Here is a 19,628-nt window from a genome sequence, read left to right on the forward strand (position 1 = left end):
TTCTGTCCTTTCTGGAAAAGTAGCCTCTAAAATGTCAATAATTTGGCTCTGCTCTCCCTTTCCCTTCTCCTCTCCTTGCAGTACAACAGCAAGGGCATTAGATTTGAAATCCTAAGACATAGGTTCATTGCTGCCTCCCTGGTAGTTATTATACTTACCTATAAAGTGAAGAAGCTGAATTAACTGGTTAGCAAGGCCCTGAAGGTCTAAAACTCTTTCAGTCTATTAGTCTTTTCTATTCTCTCTTCAGTTATCACCAGGCGCAGTCTACCTAGGATGGCAAGATGATTTAACTGTGAGTAATTATGGGACTTTTCTTTTGGTAGCTGTAAGTCCATGGTTATGCAAAAATCAAAAATAAGAATTACAGAGAAAAGAAATGGTTGTCACTCCAAAAGGTTCAGTTTCTATATAAATGATAAAATTAGTTAAAATTCTACCATCGCGGGGCACCTGGGTGGCTCAGTCGGTTGGGTGTCTGCCTTCAGCTCAGGTCATGATCCCAGAGTCCTGGGACGGAGTCCCAACTCCGGCTCCCTGCTCAGCAGGAAACCTGCTTCTCTCTCTCCCACTCCCCCTGCTTGTGTTCCCTCTCTCTGTCAAATAAATAAAATCTTAAAAAAAAAAAAGATTCTACCATCTCAGGAACTAGTTAAGATTCTACAACCTCAGGGTCAGACTGTGCCTCTGGTGAGGATGTTAATGGCATTATTGCAAGCAAATAGCTTCAAAGCAAATAACCAAATATTGACTAAAGCAGACACAGTCCAAAAATTTGGTTTATTTGGTAGATCAAAAGAATAAGCCAGTCACATTGGCTTTGATCCTCCCACTCTTTTTACCAATCCTCTTCAATACTCTGATTTCCACACAATTGTAGTAGGCCAACTTACTTTGAAAAGACAAAATTAAATAATCAATATGTGCAGTGCAAACGCAAACCTGGTTTAAAATGTTTTAGGTTTATCTTCAAAAGGGCCACTACTTTTAGTTTTCTAGTATCCTCCAACCTACCATCTGCCATTTTCTTAAAGAGAAATTCATATTTTTCTTTAAAGGATCTGGCTCCCCCCCAAAAAATAAGCATGATTTTCTTTTAAACAAATAATGAGGGGAGAAATCCACTCAAAATTCTACCATTTTAATACAACTATTTTTTTTTTGTTTTTGATTTTCCATATTCCCTTCATCTTTGTTCATGTTCACATACATTTCTAGAGTCATAGCATGGTGCACCTGCTTGTTTCACCAAATATTTCCTATGTTGTTACATAGCAATCATTATCATTTATAGTTGTAATATAATCCATAAAGCAGACTGTCATCAATTATTAAGCCATTTCTGTATTTAGGGACATTTAAATTGACTCCTAAGTTTCACTTTTTTACAGTAATAGTATAGTGAAGATCTTCATGCATAGAACTTTTTTTCTTATGAGTCATTAGGCAAGATCCTAGGGAATGAAATTTCGGGTCAAATGGTATGACTATATTTGGCACTTTTTTTACAGATCTTGCCAAATTTTATTTTAATCAACAGTAAGGACTATTAAACACCTAAGTGTGATACTAATATTATGGGATATGAAAAATACTCCTTTTTTAATGGATTTAGGAGGCTAAGGACCCCTAAAGGTAATGTGATCAAACAATATCCCTTTCAGCCCCTAGATTCTTCACTGCTTTGGGCATAATAAGCAAACACCCTACTGCTGTCCTTTCATCTGGTGGTAGCAGGGTAAAACACTTTCTAGGTTTTAGTAAAAGGATTAAAAAAAAAGTTCATAAGCTTCATGACCCAATTTTATTTTTTTTTTAAAGATTTTATTTATTTATTTGAGAGAGAGAGAAAAACAGCATGAGAGGGGAGAGGGTCAGAGGGAGAAGCAGGCTCCCCACTGAGCCGGGAGCCCAACGTGGGACTCGATCCCAGGACTCCAGGATCATGACCTGAGCCAAAGGCAGTCGCTTAACCAACTGAGCCACCCAGGTGCCACCATGACCCTATTCCAAAAGGGTCTTTATCAGATTTCTAGGCATGATAGTACTTTTTTTTTTTTTTTAAGTAAGCTCTACACCCAACGTGGGGCTGGAACTCACAACGTCCAGACCAAGAGTCGTATGCTCCACAGGCTGAGCCAGCCAGGTGTTCTGACAGTATTTACTCTGTTCAACTTGTACAATTTTTATTCTCAAGACCTGACCTCTCTAGACACCTTATGACTAAGAAAGAAAGAGTAAGGCAGCAACCAGAAAAATGGCTTCAAAGAAATAAAAAAATGGAAACATTTTCCTACTACTTATTAACACCAAGAAATAATGCCAGCCAATCCTATTCATTCTGTGACATCTTTAGCATTAAAAACTTTGCCCTTTTTATCATTATTAAAATAGCACATGATAGGTCTCTTAATTCACACAAAAAAATGGAAATGTAGGAAGCCCCCAGCTTTCCCACAACAGCAGCAGCAACAACAACAAAACCTGCTATGATATGACAGACGTAGGAAAAAGCCTGAAAGAACACAAAATCAAATACTGTTAGAAGATAAAATAGGATCCACTATATATAGACTTTTGCAACTTGCTTTTTATGTAGCTTTTAAATATATAATTTTCATTACGAAATACAGCATACAGAAAAGTACAGGAATTCACCAACCAGGTTTGTCTAATCTTATTTTTTTGTAATATTTGCTTTAGACTTTAAAAAATAAATTCTAGGGTTGAAGCCCCTTGTGCGGCCCTGTCCTCTACATCCTTCCCTTCATAGAGATGAGCTACATCCTGAATTGGCTATGTATCATTTCTATATATGGGTTTTTTTTTAAGATTTTATTTACTTATTTGAGAGCAAGAAGGGGAGAAGGAGAGGGAGAAGCAGGCTCCCCAGTGAGCAGGGAGCCTGATGTGGGGCTTGACCCCAGGACCCCGGGATCCTGACCTGAGCTGAAGGCAGACGCTTAATTGGCGGAGCCACCCAGGTGCCCCTCTATGCATATTTTTATTACATAAGTCCATTTCAATAAAATATATCTACCGGGCGCCTGGGTCCTGCTTTTCCCTCTCCCTCTACTATTCCCACAGCTTGTGCTCTCTTGCTCTCTCTCGCTGTCAAATACATAAAATCTTTAAAAAAAAATAAAATAAAATAAATCTACCTGATTTCTTCAATTCTAAGATGCATTTTTTCATATTCAAACATCTATAAAATTAGGATGTATATTACAATCAATAAATTCAATGTATATACAATAGTGGTGGATCTTAGCTTCAATAGCGTTTTAGATTCTATGAAATGTAGTATTGTTTTACACGTTTTTAAATGAAATGTAGATGTATCATATTAAACATTCTACAACTTCATATTTTCACTCAAGTACTATATTCTTGAGATTTACCAGTGTTACTACATGAATGCAACATCTTTAAATGTCTTAATTCACCATTACACAGCAGGATTAGAAGTCAGTGAGGTAAGGAGGAAATGCTTGCTAGTGGAAATGGTAACCTCTATGTTTATTTTTTTTTTTAATGTGCCTGCTTGACTAAAATAAAGGAATAACAGACAAGACAGAAATAAGAAAAAAAGGAAGAAAACCAACAGAAGAAGCTGCTTGCTTGATTTCTGAGTAACTGGCAACACCAGACCCCTGAATAACTAAACATGATGACACAGGAATAAAAATGATGACAGGAAAATTTCTTTCCTAGATATTTGTGCTGCTGTTACCCCAGAGCCCAGCCCGAGATGCAACCTGCTCATGTCAGCCTAGCAGGCACTAAGACCCCCAGATCCCACCTTCACACAGCCCATTCCTCTCACGCCCACAAAGTGGGCAGAACACAAGCATCAGGATAAGAAAGGCCTCAGTGATGAGGCGACAGAGCAGCATTTACACAACCAAGACTGGAGCCTCAGGCTTTGTTTCCTCTGATTCTGCTCCTCCCTGCCCCTCCCCTCCCCCCAAGCCTTCTCTCCCCTCACTGCCTGCTCTTATTACTTTAGTGGAGTAAGTCCATTTCAAAGATCTATGTCTTTTGTCTGTCTGCTCTCCTACGCACATGCATACCCACACAAACACACAAACACACTGAAAAGCCTTAGTAATCACTCAGGATTAGATTTTGCTGATGGTACGTAAGAAAATTTCCATTACTGTTCCTAAAACCAAACTCCAGTTTCAGCTTACTGAGAGTGAAAAAGGGTAAGAAAATAATAGGACTAGAGCTCCTAATAGCTTTTCTTTATTCCTTCCATATGATCCAAAAATACCTTACTGGAGGCAGATTTTTTTTTTAAAAAGACCTCAGTGGGTTTTTCTACACACAAACACAGAGCCCTTACCTTTCAGAATCAGAGGACATACTGTGACTATTCTTATAGGGATGTTATTTTATTGCTAATTAATTCTTATATGTGTATTTTGCCCCATTACATCCATTTAAACATAAGCCAGTTGGGGAAAAAAATTATATTTATCTAATACCAGTTAACAGAGAAATCCCCATATTTGTGCATATTTCTTAAATAAAAAGTATTCCTGAATCCATTAATAAATGTAACTATAAAAATATAATTCCTAGTTTATTAATACATTATATATTTTCATCTTTAATAAGGGTAATATTTTAAACTCTAGTGTTTTTTATTTCATACAGGGTAATAGTACCAAACGGCCCCAAACAATTTTGTAAGTTTTCTTTCTCCAAAACATTACCATAAGCCATAAAATCCACGTGCATTCCGCTGTTTTGGGAGTATTCTGCAACTAAAGTTCTTGTTACCTGCTGATATATTTGAAGTGTACGTGAACATAAATGATTGGAACATTTTTTCAACTCTCAAATTTGATTAACTCACTTTCTTCGAGGTTATCCTAATTAACCTACAGCCTTCAAGCTTTGGGATTATTGCTGCCAATTCTGTACAACCATTTGTTTAATGCACAATCTTTTCTAATACCTTCCAAGGTGAAATTGCAAATATAAACCCTTTTTGATTTCTACTAATTAACTAGACACTGGAATGTGGCAGGCCCTATAATCTGTATTAATGTGTGAATAACAAGTTTTGCCTACTTTATATGAAGCATTCAGAAAGAACTTATTAAACTGAAATAAATTTTCAGTAAAGGATTTTCATGTGCTCAAGAACTCCACTGAATGCCTACTATGTGCCAAGCACTATGCCAGGCAGTACAGATAAAACTGTAAATAAGACACACATAGATAGCCTCTGCACTCACGGACCTTACAAGCCTAGTAAGGAAGACAGACATTAACAAATAATTACAACTAAATACCGAGAAAGCTAATGCCGTAATTTGTGCCTTGCACAGCACCTGCCAGAGTTAAGCTCAGTACCTACTATTATCAGTATCTCAATCTCAAAAATACAAATACTGTATCCAGTAAAGGACTATGTTGAATTTATTGATCAGGAGTAACAGAAAGAGAGGAAAAGAAATGATAAAGTCATGCCTCAAATTAAAATTGTAGGACAGTGATGGGTGCACAACATGGTGAATATACTTAGTGCAATTCAATTGTACACTTAATAGTCGTTAAAATGATAAAATTTATGTTACATATACTTTACCACAATTTAAAAAACTACATTTGGTTGTTAAATGTTTAATCAACTTTACCAAAAACACAAGGTGTATAAAAGGTAGAGAGAAGAGGAAGCCACACAGCATAGAGCTGAAAACAGACAAAAAATGTAAAATTGCTTTGATTCTTTTCCGACTTTACATCGATTGTTCAGTTCACCTTCCCTGGTCACTATCAGGCTGTGGAGCATAGCTGGGGGAGAAGGTGGGGTGCAGAAAAAGCCACAGTCTTAGAAACTGGTTTCACCACACATTCACATTTTCCTATCTTGGTTGAGTTCTCAGAGCTGTTATCATTCCTTTTTCTTCTCACTCCTCAGCTCCCAAACCTCTGCCACTCTCTTCAGATCTGCTCCTCTACCCGAATACATGACACTTAACAAATAACGTCTCAGAGAAAACAAAAGCCCCCTCAGCTTCCTGATCCTCAGCAATCCTACCTCCATTTGCTCCTGTTTTTACTTTCTTCTCTCCAGGTCCTGAATCAGTGGTACCTGATTGGCAACCCCCGCCCCCCCCCACCACCAGCACCACCAGCAGTGCTTGGATTCCTTATCTGACTTGCCCATGAACCTTACTCTATTCTCGCACTTGGTAACTTAATCTCCCTCTCTACAGGCTCCCACTCCTCAGGCTACTCCCATCTTTTATAAAGTTAATTATTAACCACCCCTGATGCTACTCCTCCTCTAGTTACCACCCTATTTCTCCTCATTACTTCTCAGCCCCCAGCCCCCATCTCTACTCCCCATTCACTGCTCCACAAGCTAATCAAGCCCCACTCACCTCCACCCACACCAATGAGTGTAAGCTAGCTGAAGTCATCAGTGATTTCCCATGGACTCATTTCAATGGACCCTCTTCAGTCTCTTTCAAAAATAGGAAATTTCAGGGGTGCTTGCGTGGCTCAGTCAGTTAAGCATCCAACTCCTGATTTTGGCTCAGGTCATGATCTCAGGGTCATGGGATAGAATCCTGGTTGGGCTCCATGCTCAGCAGGAAGTCTGCTTCTCTCTCTCCCTCTGCCCCTCCCCCGCTCGGGCGCACACACTTGTGTGCGCGCTCTCTCTAAAAAATAAATAAATCTTTTTAAAAAAGTAAATTTCAGCCATATTTGACTCTCTTGATTGGGAATACCACAATTCACCCAACTACCCAAGTGAAAAATCTGTCTTTCCAGAGTCTTCCACTCACTGTTCCACCTCCTCATTCAGTCACAATTTCTTTTAATTAAAAATAAATAAATATCATCCTCTTGTGAAATTTAAAAATTCAGATAAGTATAAATTTAAAATAAGGTGCACAGGAGACATGAAAACATAGGTAACTGCACACAAATGTTCAAAGGAGCACTATTCATAACAGGCAAAAACTAGAAACAATCCAAATGTCCATCAAGATGTGAATGGAGGGACGCCTGGGCGGATCAGTGAATTAAGCATCTGCCTTTGGCTCAGGTCATGATCTCAGGGTCCTGGGATCAAGTCCCACATTGGTCTCCTTGCTCAGTGGAGAGCACACTTCTCCCTCTGTCTGCCGCTCCCCCTTCTTGTGCTCACGCTCTCTCTCTGGCTCTCTCTCCCCCTCCCCCCACCCTAATAAATAAAATCTTTTTTTTGTAAAGTATGAATGGATAAAAATTGTAGTATAAGCATACAAAGGAATACTACTCAGCAATAAAAAGAAATGAACTACTAATATATGCAACAACATGGGTGAACCTTCAAAACCATCATGCTGAGCGCGCACTAGAGACAAAGAAAAAATACTGTATGATTCTTTTTATACAAAATTTTAGAGCAAGCAAAACCATAGTGACAGAAAGCAGTCAGCCGTTGCCAGGGGCCAGGATAAAGGGGAAGACTGACTGGAAAGAGACACAAGAGAACATCTTGGGGGTGATGGAAAGGCTCGATCATGATTGTGATGGTGGTTCATGACTGTACGCATTTGTCAGAACTCATCAAATTGTAGACTTAAAATCGCTGAATTTTATATGAAATTATCCCTCAATAAAGTTGGATTTTAGAAAAATTAATTGAACCAAGGCGCCTGTGTGGCTTAGTCGGTTAAGTGTCTGACTCTTAATTTTGGCTGAGGTAATGATCTCAGGGTCGTGAGACTGAGCCCCACATTGGGCTCCGTGCTCACTGAGGAGTCTGCTTGAGATTCTCTCTCTCCCTTTGCCCCTCCCCCATGTTCTCACTCTCTAAAATAAATAAATATTTTTTTAAAAAAATGAGCCTTCTAAAATGTGTCCTAGTTAAGATTTCTAAACCTTCGGGGCGCCTGGGTGGCTCAGTCGTTAAGCGTCTGCCTTCGGCTCAGGTCCTGATCCCAGGGTCCTGGGATCGAGCCCTGCATCAGGCTCCCTGCTCTGCGGGAAGCCTGCTTCTCCCTCTCCCACTCCCCCTGCTTGTGTTCCTGCTCTCGCTGTCTCTCTCTGTCAAGTAAATAAAATCTTTAAAAAAAATTTTTTTTTCTAAACCTTCAATTGTTTTCTAAAGTCCTAACTTACATTTTGGTTCTAAAGTCAGTCAGTCCCGGGGCACCTGGGTGATTCAGTCGTTAAGCGTCTGCCTTCGGCTCAGGTCATGATCCCAGGGTCCTGGGATCGAGCCCCACATCGGGCTCCCTGCTCCGTGGGAAGCCTGCTTCTCCCTCTCCCACTCCCCCTGCTTGTGTTCCCTCCCTCGCTGTCTCTCTGTCAAATAAATAATAAAATAAAAAATCTTTAAAAAATTAAAAAAAAAATAGTCCCACATATAGTCTTATGTTTCTCGTAATGACACAAATCCTTCTCTAGTGACTGGAAACAATACTTAGCAGAATTCTGTTTTATTTCCAGAAACCTTATAAAAGCAACAATTTGTAACATACACAGGTGAATTTTATCATCAAAATGGCATTACTTTGTGATAAATAAGTAATATGTCTCTGATTCCACCCACATACCAACCTCATTCTTTTTTTTTATTAAAGATTTTTATTTATTTATTTGACAGAGAGAGACACAGCAAAAGAGGGAACACAAGCAGGGGGAGTGGGAGAGGGAGAAGCAGACTCACCGCCAAGCAGGGAGCCCGATGCGGGGCTCCATCCCAGAACCCTGAGATCCTGACCCGAGCTGAAGGCAGACACTTAATGACTGAGCCACCCAGGCGCCCCTCCATTTACTCTTAAATATAAAGATTCTTTGGGAACCTCATGAATGAGGACCTCAAACTCCAAAAAGTGAATACTAGTCTGCATTTGAGACACTTTACCCATGCTAAAAACACAAGGCTAAGACTTCTTCCTTTTTTTTTTTTTAATTCCTTTGGGACTGAAATGTATACCTTTCTTTATTCCCAGCCCCATCCCTAGCAACTAATACAGTACTTAAAGTTGACTTCTTCAAAATATTTATTCAATGCACAAGTCAATGGAATTGCTGTCCCCAAAAGACTCACTTCCTAACAACCTATATTCAAGCCAATGTTATAATGTAATTAATTTGCCTAATTCTAATAACCAAAACCACATACACAGGTCACAAGCCTTCACCTGTTATGGCAACTATGTTAATCCTCAACTAACAGGCTTTGAATGCCCACCTGAAAACCACAAGGTTGTGTATTAATAGGTTTTCCTGTTGTTCCATTTACAGTGGCAGGGTTTTAGGATGATCATGCTACAGTGCAGGACAGAAAGGGTTGCAGGCAACTAGTTTCCATGCACTTATTATTTGACTTAGAAAAGCTGATCAATTTTGACAGTTCTACTAAGTCACTGACTTGCTTTCCAAAAAATTAAGGATATTTCCAGCTAAATAGAGTAATTATCCAAAGATTAGTGACCAATGATTAATTTATCCTCTTAAGGGACCATAAATAATGGGGATTACATTGCCTTGACATTTTTCCATAACAATTCTCAGTTGCCACCAGACACCTGAAGTCATCATGATGAATTAGAGGAAGAAGACAGATTAATTGGATTAAGCATTACTTCTACTAGATTTTTTTCCAAAAAGAGTAATAGTCCGCCTTTTGATTTAAGTGACTCATTATCTGTTTTCTAATCAAAGTTACAAAAAACAACTACCACATATACAAAACTATAACAGCATACATATAACAAATGAATGCGAAGTTATAGAAAACAGTGTGTTTTAAAGTCAATACCCAAAACCTACACTGCTAGTTTGTGATTCCTGACTTTTGCTATTAGCAAAGTCTTTTTCTGCCTGGTGTATTGCCATGGGCTTTAAAAGACTACATGGCTTCTGTTTATCAAACTCTGAGGAAAAAGTGCTTTCACTGGACTTCCCTTTTCCTCCCCTCTCCATAAGCACAAGATATCAAATGTACTTGTCAGCAAACCAGTACATCAGGTCATCCTAGCGAGCACAACAGGAGACAAGCACGGTCAAAAGACTGCATTAGACCCGGACGTTTGTTTTAAAACAGACCTTGCAGATGAAGTCAAATGATATTGAAAACAAAACAGTTACTGGAAAGGTAAGAGTGTCTTACCCAAAAAGGCAGATAGCCTCTTCTTACACAACTATCAATTCCCTTTCATCCGCCCCCTGCGCTTACAGGTTCTCCCACCAGGGTCACTGCACTTCCAACACCTTCAGCTGGGCTTGAATCACAGGAGAGCAATTCAGGACCGAGTTCTGAGAGATTACAGCACAGCACGTGAGTCAACACACATGCCCACGGGTCGGCTCTGTGCCAAGCTGCTCAATAACAATACTGTTTAGGGCACCTGCGTGGCTCAGTTGGTTAAGCAACTGCCTTCAGCTCAGGTCATGATCCTGGAGTCCCAGGATCAAGTCCCGCATCGGGCTCCCTGCTCAGCGGGGAGTCTGCTTCTCCCTCTGACCCTCTTCCCTCTCGTGCTTTCTATCTCTCATTCTCTCTCTCTCAAATAAATAAATAAAATCTTAAAAAAAAAATAACAATACTGTTTGGCATATTGGTGGTGCTTCATGCCTCCAAAAGCACAATGACCTTCTACTACTACCTTGCTGGAGTCTCTCGCTGCTATGCTATGTGACACAAAACTAAGGCAAAATACACCTGGGTGTAGCCAGACAGCCGGTCATTACCTGAATTAGGACCAACTCCATGCCCGGCCAGCAAGCACATGAGGACAGCTCCTCCTGTCCCTGCCAAACCTCAGATGTCTAGTGCGACGGAATTACAAGTCAGTCCTGTTTCTTAACAAACTGCACAATATTCCACCCTACTCCTAGTCAGAGAACTTAAATTCATTTATACTAGTTTCCTAGTCTTCCTAGACAATTTTTTAAAAAAGGGAGCCTACCCTGAAAAGAGTTAGCTGTTTTCATTATGAATTGTAAATGAAGTAGCTGACTCAGTTACTGAACCCTGTGAAGAGGGATCTACAAGATAACATCTGCCTGTTGAACGGGTTTTCCACCACCGTCAATACTTCACATTTAAATTTGAACTACATAAATTAATTAAAACCATTCTAAGCTATTCTCATAGTCCCTTGGTCTAGAACACCTTGACAATAAGACTTACAGACTAGCTTAATACATCACGGATGAAAGAAAGAGTAAATGCCAATAGCCTTAGAGATTGTGCTAAACTACAGGGAAAAAAAAATAAGTCTTAGGACTACACTTTGGAAATACTTAAGACAATGATAATAATACAATTCTAACCTTTGGGAAGTTGCAGATCTGAATAAGAAAACTCTAAATGCTAGAAAGACTTTTCAAAGGAATGAAGTTTTGTTACTTTTTTTTTTTGAGATTTTATTTATTTATTTGTCAGACAGAGAGAGTTAGCGAACACAAGCAGGGGAAGCAGCAGGCAGAGGGAGAAACAGGCTCCCCGCTGAGCAAGGAGCCCGATGCAGGACTCGATCTGGGATCATGACCTGAGCCGAAGGCAGACGCTTTAACCAACTGAGCCACCCAAGCATCCCGAAGTTTTGTTACTTTTAAATAAGACGATTTCAATGGACACTAACTAAACTCCTTAGGAGCAGCCCCCAGGTCCGCTGGAGACAGAATTTCTGGGTTTCTCTTATTATATATCATGTTCCCCTTAGGGGCACGTACTCTTTCCAAAGCTCTACCTCTGGTTTCAGCTTCACTCTGAGGTTCCAGGTTTGCATTTCCCGTTATCTGCTTGACATCATCCCCTGATGTCCTGCTAGCATTTAACACTCAAATGTCTAACACCTGAGTCAGTCTTTCCCTGTCAATTCCTCCTTCTCGTGCCCCTGGTTCTGACAGTGTCACCATCCACAACTGTCTACAGGATGAAAATGTGGGGCTCCCAGTTCAAAAGTCTTAATGCAGACTCCAGATGCAGGCATCATCTCTGCTTCCATGTCACTCTCTACACCCAACATTTGCTAAAATTCCCTCAGTCTACCCTTTAAAATGTCTCACATCTGTCCTTTCCTTCCCATTTCAACTACTGTGCCTCAAATCTCACCCAGTTCTCAGCCAACGACTTTATAATTGGAGTTCCTCCTATTTCCTTCTGCAACCTAGTCAAATCTTTTTAAGGCACTACTTCAGACCCCTTCAATATCTTCCCATTGCCTCTCTATTAAATCACGTCCGAACTTCTTAACTCGGCATTCAAACCTTCCATTCCCTAGCTCCACCATTCTTTTCCAGTCTTATCTTCTGTGACTTTCCTTACATACATATCCTGGCTCTAGGCAAACCAAACAGTTTGCATTCACTTAATAAGTCCAGTGTGTACTCAGGTATAAAGAACCCGGGTCCTGATGCAAGAGACTTAAGCTCAAATCCAGCCCCCACTGCTCACTAGCCTTAGGTGTCTATCTAAAACATGATAATCATAATAGCAGTTATATTGTATAATTATTGCATAGATAAAATATAGAGTAAAGCACAGTAAAACATCCATTATTAGGCTGTCTCCTAGCCTTTGCCCAGGCATCGCACTCTACCTGAAATACCTCTTCCTGCTAAATCTGCTGAAGAATCTAGCGATACTTTAAAGCTGAACTCAAAAGTTACCTCCATGAAGCCTTGCCTGATCAGCTCAGAAGTCTTTTGCCTTCCCCTAAAATCCTATATCTTATTCGTACTGCGTTTAACATGTGTAGCATATTGCCTTACAGTTGTTTACGTTTTTGCCTCGTCTCATAACCTCTCGTGTATGGAATACGCCAAATTTATTCATTTCCTGCATGACTCCTACTACATAGTCTGTGCTCAATAAATGAAATGACTTCTATATCTTTTTAAAAATAAATAAAAGGAAAACATTTTTTAAGCACACATACACCCAAATTAATTAATTAAAGCTATTTTCAACTGAATTGGCTGGGTCAGGAGGAGGCAGAGGCAAGACGGTAGCACACACAATGAGACAGGGCTGCTCTTGCAGACTTGATCTTCTAAAGGACGAGGTGTCACCTTGAAGAGTCAGGAAGTCCTTCCAGCCAAGTCTCCAGATGGTTCATTTCCATCCCCACGTTTAACCCCAAAAGAAGGCCTTGATCAACACCTGTCCTGAGAGCACAGGAATGGCAATAAGGGTGTGCCCCAACGGGCTAGGTGTGTCAGGTGAGAATCTAAAAACAAAAATAATCTCAGGTCTTCCTAGTATTCCCACTTGTGGTAACAAATTTACTCTAACATATTTACTGGTATGTGTCCCCTTGTATCTCCAGATATTATATACAATTGCCAGGACATTTTGCTACTTCTAAAGGGCTCAAAAACTGGGAAAACACATAGCCCTAAGAGCAATGTAATATAATTTAAAGTTAATTTTTAAAAATAGCATTGACACTTATCAAATTAGCAAATATTAATAAAAATTAAACTTAACATTGGTGGGGTTTTCAGGAAGCCAATACATTGCTGGTGCACAGTAAACTGCTTTAAGTTTTCCAAAGAACAATCTGGCAATGTGTAACAAGTGTTATAAAATTGTCCATACCCTTTGAACCAGTAATCTCACTTTTGGACATATACCCCAAGGAAGCAATCCAAAAGAGAAAAAACAATTTCTTTGTTCAAAGATGTATACACATAGGATACTTATATTGCATAACACTGCCTGAAATTCAAACATCCAGCAAAGGAGGCCTGGTTAGTAATCTAGGATGGAGCAGTATGGGAGAAGGCCACACTTACTGAAAACCTTAAGTAGGGATACTATGTGGTATAGAAAAATGTACCTTAAAAAGAATGTTCACTGAGAAACTGAAAACAAAAGTTTTTTGTAAGATGGTATCAACACTCACTTGGAAGCAAAATATAATCTGAACTGACATGAGACTATTTATGGCCTTTCTTCATCCACTTGCTCTGAATACCCATAGATTTTGCTGCAGAAATATCAATGTATTTGATTACAGGGTGCTGCCTCAGATTGCCCTGTAGGGCATTAAAAAATTGAGATGTATGTAACAGTTTACTTTTTTAAAATCCAAAAAAATCTGAACCCCAAAGATATATGGCCCCAAGAGTTTCAGATAAGAGATTGTGGCTCTGGGGGCGCCTGGGTGGCTCAGTCGTTAAGCGTCTGCCTTCGGCTCAGGTCATGATCCCAGGGTCTTGGGATCGAGCCCCACATCGGGCTCCCTGCTCCGCGGGAAGCCTGCTTCGCTTCTCCCTCTCCCACTCCTCCTGCTTGTGTTCCCTCTCTCACTGTGTCTCTCTCTGTCAAATAAATAAATAAAATCTTTAAAAAAAAAAAAAAGAGATTGTGGCTCTGTGCTAATGACCTCTATATACATGCAAAAATATTTGTATATATGTATCTGTTATAAATTTAAAGTAAAAGAATTAGTTTGGTATTCCTTGGCTTTCCATTTCCAGCCTATTCCATAATTAACATTTTTCTCTGAGTAGAAAGAGATAAAACCTAACACGTACAACTAAAACTCCATACTTCTATCATTTATTCCTACAAAACAACTTATTCTCCGGGCAAGTTTACTATTATAGTTATGAAAGTTAATATTTCTAACGCTAATGATGAATTATTTTTAATATTAACATTTTTATTATAAAAGTAACACTTGTTCAACATGGAAAACTTAGAAGCCACAGATAAACCAACAGAAAGTAAGAAATCCAAAAACATGGCACTCAAGGATAACTATGGAGTTGGGGGTGTTGCTGCCAAAGTTTGAGTGTTACATTAGTATAGAACAATGGCAACATTCTGCCCCCATCTGCACTAAAACATCAATTAACTTTGTGGAATACCGTTGTTTAAACAACTATTGACAAATGTGAATCCTTTGAGATGCTGCCATTTGAAAACGGGAACATGAAGTCAAAACTAATAAAAAGGATAATTAAGCAAGATGAAAAGGTTTTTACTATTAAAAAGTCACCAGACTAACCCACTCGATTGGCATTAATACCAATCTACCCAGAAGAGTCCAGAAATATCTCCATTTAATGAGTAGTGCTTTTCTGTTTTCATAAAGCATAGCTCAGAATTAGTTTTGGATTCTGTCTAAGTTTGCCACAAGAATAAATTCTGACTCTGGGAGACGATGGACTCTGAAGGGCGGACTGGGGATTCTGGAGGGGGGGTGGGGGGATGGGCTGGCCTGGTGATGGGTGTTGGGGAGGGCACGTTCTGCATGGAGCACTGGGTGTTGTGCGCAGGCAATGGATCATGGAACACTGCATCGGGAACTGATGGTGTAGTGTATGGTGATTAACATAACAATAAAAAATTTAAAAAAAAAGAATAAATTCTGACTCTCTGAATACATACAGAACATCTCTTATACAATTTACTTTTTAGTGGGGCACCTGGGTGGCTCAGTCGTTAAGTGTCTGCCTTCAGCTCAGGTCATGATCCCAGGGTCCTGGGATCAAGCCCCGCATCGGGCTCCCTGCTCCGCGGGAAGCCTGCTTCTCCCTCTCCCACTCCCTGCTTGTGTTCCCTCTCTCGCCGTCTGTCAAATAAATAAATAAAATCTTTAAAAAAAAAAAAATTTACTCTTCACCAAAAAAAAAAAAAAGTAATAGCTGAACAACAGACCAATGCATAAACTCTAGTCAGTGATTCTCCTTCTTATGGGAGAGCAGCATTTCTGATCGACGTTGTTCCCTCTTGATAAACATAGAAGTCTCATAATCCTTGAAAACTTTAATGCACACCTCCAAGGGTAGTTTACCCTTCAAGTGAGAAACCCTAATATTCAGAAGATAAAGACATGCTTCTGTATTTATCCACCAGCCAAGATTTTGTCACTTTCCTTTTAGGTGTATAATGGAAATAATTAGGATTCTTTTTCTGTTTTTTAAATACAAAATTATAATCTTGACTATGCTTTTTTAAACTAAATGTGCCTTGGGGCGCCTGGGTGGCTCAGTCGGTGGGGCATCTGTCTTTGGCTCAGGTCATGATCCCAGGGTCCTGGGATGGAGCCCCACATTGGGCACCCTGCTTCTCCCTCTTCCTCTGCCCCTCCCCCCCTGCTGGAGCATGCTCTCTCTCTCAAATAAATTCTGTAAAAAAATGAAAATGAACTAAATGTACCTCTTTGGAACTTCTAATATGCTCCTCCCGGGGGCGGGGGAACTGTGCTGCCTTCTCAGACCCATACACCTCTCCAGACTTAATTTAAGCAGAAACACAGCTTTGGTCCAAATGCATTATTTCACATCTGTATTTCATATGTATCCCCGTAACTAAAAATTAGTGAAACGAAAAAAGACTTCCAACTTGGAAATAAGGCATGTCATTTCCTCAGTTCTTTTAGCTCTACTTCCTATAGGCAAGGTGGGGAGTTATTTCTGTTCTTACTGAAGAAAGTATGATCACATACATCTGGTACAAGTCCATGTGAAAGTACTGCTTTCCTCCAACACTCTAGTCTCAAAGGGACTGGCTCTTGTGTGGTGGGTTTGCACAGCTCTCCAGGAGTGCTGGAGTTGCTCATTCTGAATCACTGCCAAGAAAAACACGACGGTTCATGAGCAGCACCAGGCTAGGCTGGTGCTCAGAGCCGTGGTGAGCCAACTGTTCAAGGAGTGTTTGGGAGTTAGTTTGTTTTGTTAAGGTTTGTTTGTTTAATTTGAATATGAGATCAGATCTGACTGGATTGTAATAACTCTAAATGGAATTCTATTCCAAAAGCAACTTCCCAGGATTTCTGATAACTTGGGTACAAGATACTATTAAGGTTCTAGAGAATATATAGGTAATATGCAGAAAATAGTTTCAAGGCAGAAAAAAGGCAGGGTTCTACACTTCAGGACAACTTTAACACAAGTACAAATTTTTACCCAGCTGAAAAGATGCTCTTAAATTCAACGTAATAGATGTAAATACTGATATCACGTGCCACAACCCTAAACTGTTCAAGTTCCAACTTTCTTATCTATAAATGGAAGTAACAGCACACTACAAGACTACTCTAAAAAACAATGTATGAATATATATGAATATATATGAAAGCTCTTTATGATAAAGGACTACACAAATTATCATTTAAATATGAATTACCCTTAAAATGCCATTCACAGAATGGTAGATTAGAATAGGTTGTAATTAGGTTCTCTGTCTTCCACTTTCAGGTTTGTTTTTGTTTTTTAGTTTTTTGGTTTTTGTTTTGTTTTATTTTTGTAAGCAATCTCTATTCCCAACATGGGGCTCAACCTCACCACCAGGAGATCAAGAGTCACATGCCCTACTGACTGAGGCAGCCAGGCACCCCTCCGTCTTCCACTTTAATCTTAATTCATAACTCATTTGAACTTATGCTATTCCCCCCCAAATGTTCCAAGTGCATCAAAAAGGTAACAACAGTTGTATAAAATCATTGTTTTGTCACATGGTTATGACAAAAGGAATAAAATGGCCAACAATTTCATCAGAATCTTACAAGGATTAACCACCACACTGAAGAGAGGAATGGCACGCTAATACACACTAATATCTTTTGCATAGAGGCAAAAGATAGCAGGATAAGTTCGGAAAAGTGCAAGGCTTTCAGCATGGCCAGAGCACAAAGAACAAGAACAGAAAGAGGTGAGAGGCAAGGCTAATGGGTCAGGAAAGGGCCAGAACTTGAAGGCTTTTGGTGGATGGAGTAATGAGTATCATTGATGCCTTTAAACAGAAAAATGATATGGTCCTATGTTTTAGAGAAATCACTCGTGTATAACTGAGGACAGAGAGACCAGTTAAAGCATTAGGACAATAACTGAGGCATTAATGAAGGCATGAATTAAGACAGCACTAAAGGAAAGAAAGGGGATTGATTTATGAGGCATTTAGGAGATAAATGTAAAAGGATTTTGTCTAGTTTAACAAAATAGGAAAAGGGAGAAATAAGAAATTAAGATGAATTCAACCAGACAGTGACGGCACCGAGAGAATTCAGAAGAAAAGGATAGGATTATCTACAAGTGGGCTGTTGTTTTTGGTGGCAGAAGATTGTATGGGGTGGCTAAAAAAATCCATTCATTTTGAGTATGATATACCTGTATATCCAAATGGAACTGTCCAGATATAATAAATATGGGTCATGAACACAGAGAAGACATTTGGAAATAACAACCCCAACAGAGTGGCTAGAGCCATGGGGTGTGTGAGACACCCAAGGAAGATAGGAAAAGTGAAGCCAAGTACATGGCCTGGGATGAAGCCTCAAGGAATTGCAATATGGATTCAACAACAACCCATACAAAAAGATATAACAAATCACAATAAGAGCACAGAGTACAATTTATTCTAAAAGATACCTCAAAACCCTTCCTGAAGTAATTCTGGTATGCTTTTATTTTTTATTGATTTCATTCTTTGAGCAGTTAATTTTATTAATAAAACTTCCATGATGAAACACCCACAGGAATACTCATTATTGTATTTGATCAGAATTCATTATATACTATTCACACTGTTTCATCTTGCTCTGAATTCAGAAACATTTTGGAAATGGAGTACAAAATGCTCCTATTTCGTACTCCTTTCTTTATTATTCCAAAATCCTGGAATCATTTTTGTGATCTAATGACCTATTGTAACAGCCAGTCCAGGTGAATTTACATGGCATATAAGATTGGATGTTTTAAGATGGAGGAGAACAAAGGAGATTCAAGCATAACAGCCATAAGTGAGTTCTCTTAGTTTTCAACCTCCTCCAGTGCAAATAACAGGCATTTTTCTTATAGCAAAAGATGTATTGGACCATGAACCAGATCGTTCATTCACCGTAATCAGTTCAACAAAACACCATTACTAAAAACCTTCCTAGGACATGGAAATTATTAGTTATACAGGCAGCTTTCCACACACACACACACAACCCTTGGCATAAAGACAAGACATAGCAGTTTGGTTCTGAACTATAACCAACCTCCTATAAGTTTAGGTGTAGCAAAAAACTGCAGTGTGTAGATATCAGCATAAATGTAAATGTGAAAACTTTTTTTTAAAAAACCTTCAAGACGGGGCACCTTGGTGGCTCAGTTGTTAAGCATCTGCCTTTGGCTCAGGTCATGATCTCAGGGTCCTGGGATGGAGCCCCGCATCGGGCTCTGCTCAGCGGGAAGCCTGCTTCTCCCTCTCCCTCTCCCACTCCCCCTGCTTGTGTTCCCTCTCTTGCTGTCTCTGTCAAATAAATAAATAAAATCTTTTAAAAAAATAATAAATAAATAAATAACCTTCAAGAGCATGAACTGACTTGAAGTTTCAGAGGGGCCGGCAGGACTATTTTGAGAGATGTTACAAGATGCATTGTTCCCTAAATGTTATTGAAAATCCTACTTTATGACTGTAACTGTCTAAAGAGCAGTCTATCTCATATAAGGAAGGCAAAGTTGCATCAAAGATTGTAGCCAGAGAGCCTCCCTTTTGGGACCTTTTTGATAATCTACTTTTCTTTAAAACTACTGAATTTTGGGGCACCTGGGTGGCTCAGTTGGTTAAGCATCTGCCTTCGGCTCAGGTCATGATCCCGGGGTCCTGGGATGGAGCCCCACATCAGGCTCCCTGCTCAGCGGGAAGCCTGCTTCTCCCT

At 39.6% G+C, this 19,628-nt stretch overlaps 1 protein-coding gene and 1 long non-coding RNA gene across 3 annotated transcripts in view; one reads left to right on the forward strand and one right to left on the reverse strand.

Annotated features, from left to right (window-relative positions):
- Window positions 1–4,442, forward strand: part of LOC113926417 — a 114,831-nt gene extending 110,389 nt beyond the window's left edge. The window contains exons 4-5 of the long non-coding RNA XR_003521306.2: window positions 251–295; window positions 3,560–4,442. This is a non-coding gene — a long non-coding RNA (uncharacterized LOC113926417). The remainder of the gene's footprint in view (window positions 1–250; window positions 296–3,559) is intronic.
- Window positions 1–19,628, reverse strand: part of SLC16A10 (solute carrier family 16 member 10) — a 114,194-nt gene that overhangs the window by 89,065 nt on the left and 5,501 nt on the right. The gene's annotated exons all lie outside the window — the stretch shown is intronic.

This window comes from Zalophus californianus, chromosome 7 (genome assembly GCF_009762305.2).
Source record: "Zalophus californianus isolate mZalCal1 chromosome 7, mZalCal1.pri.v2, whole genome shotgun sequence".
NCBI lineage: Eukaryota > Metazoa > Chordata > Mammalia > Carnivora > Otariidae > Zalophus > Zalophus californianus.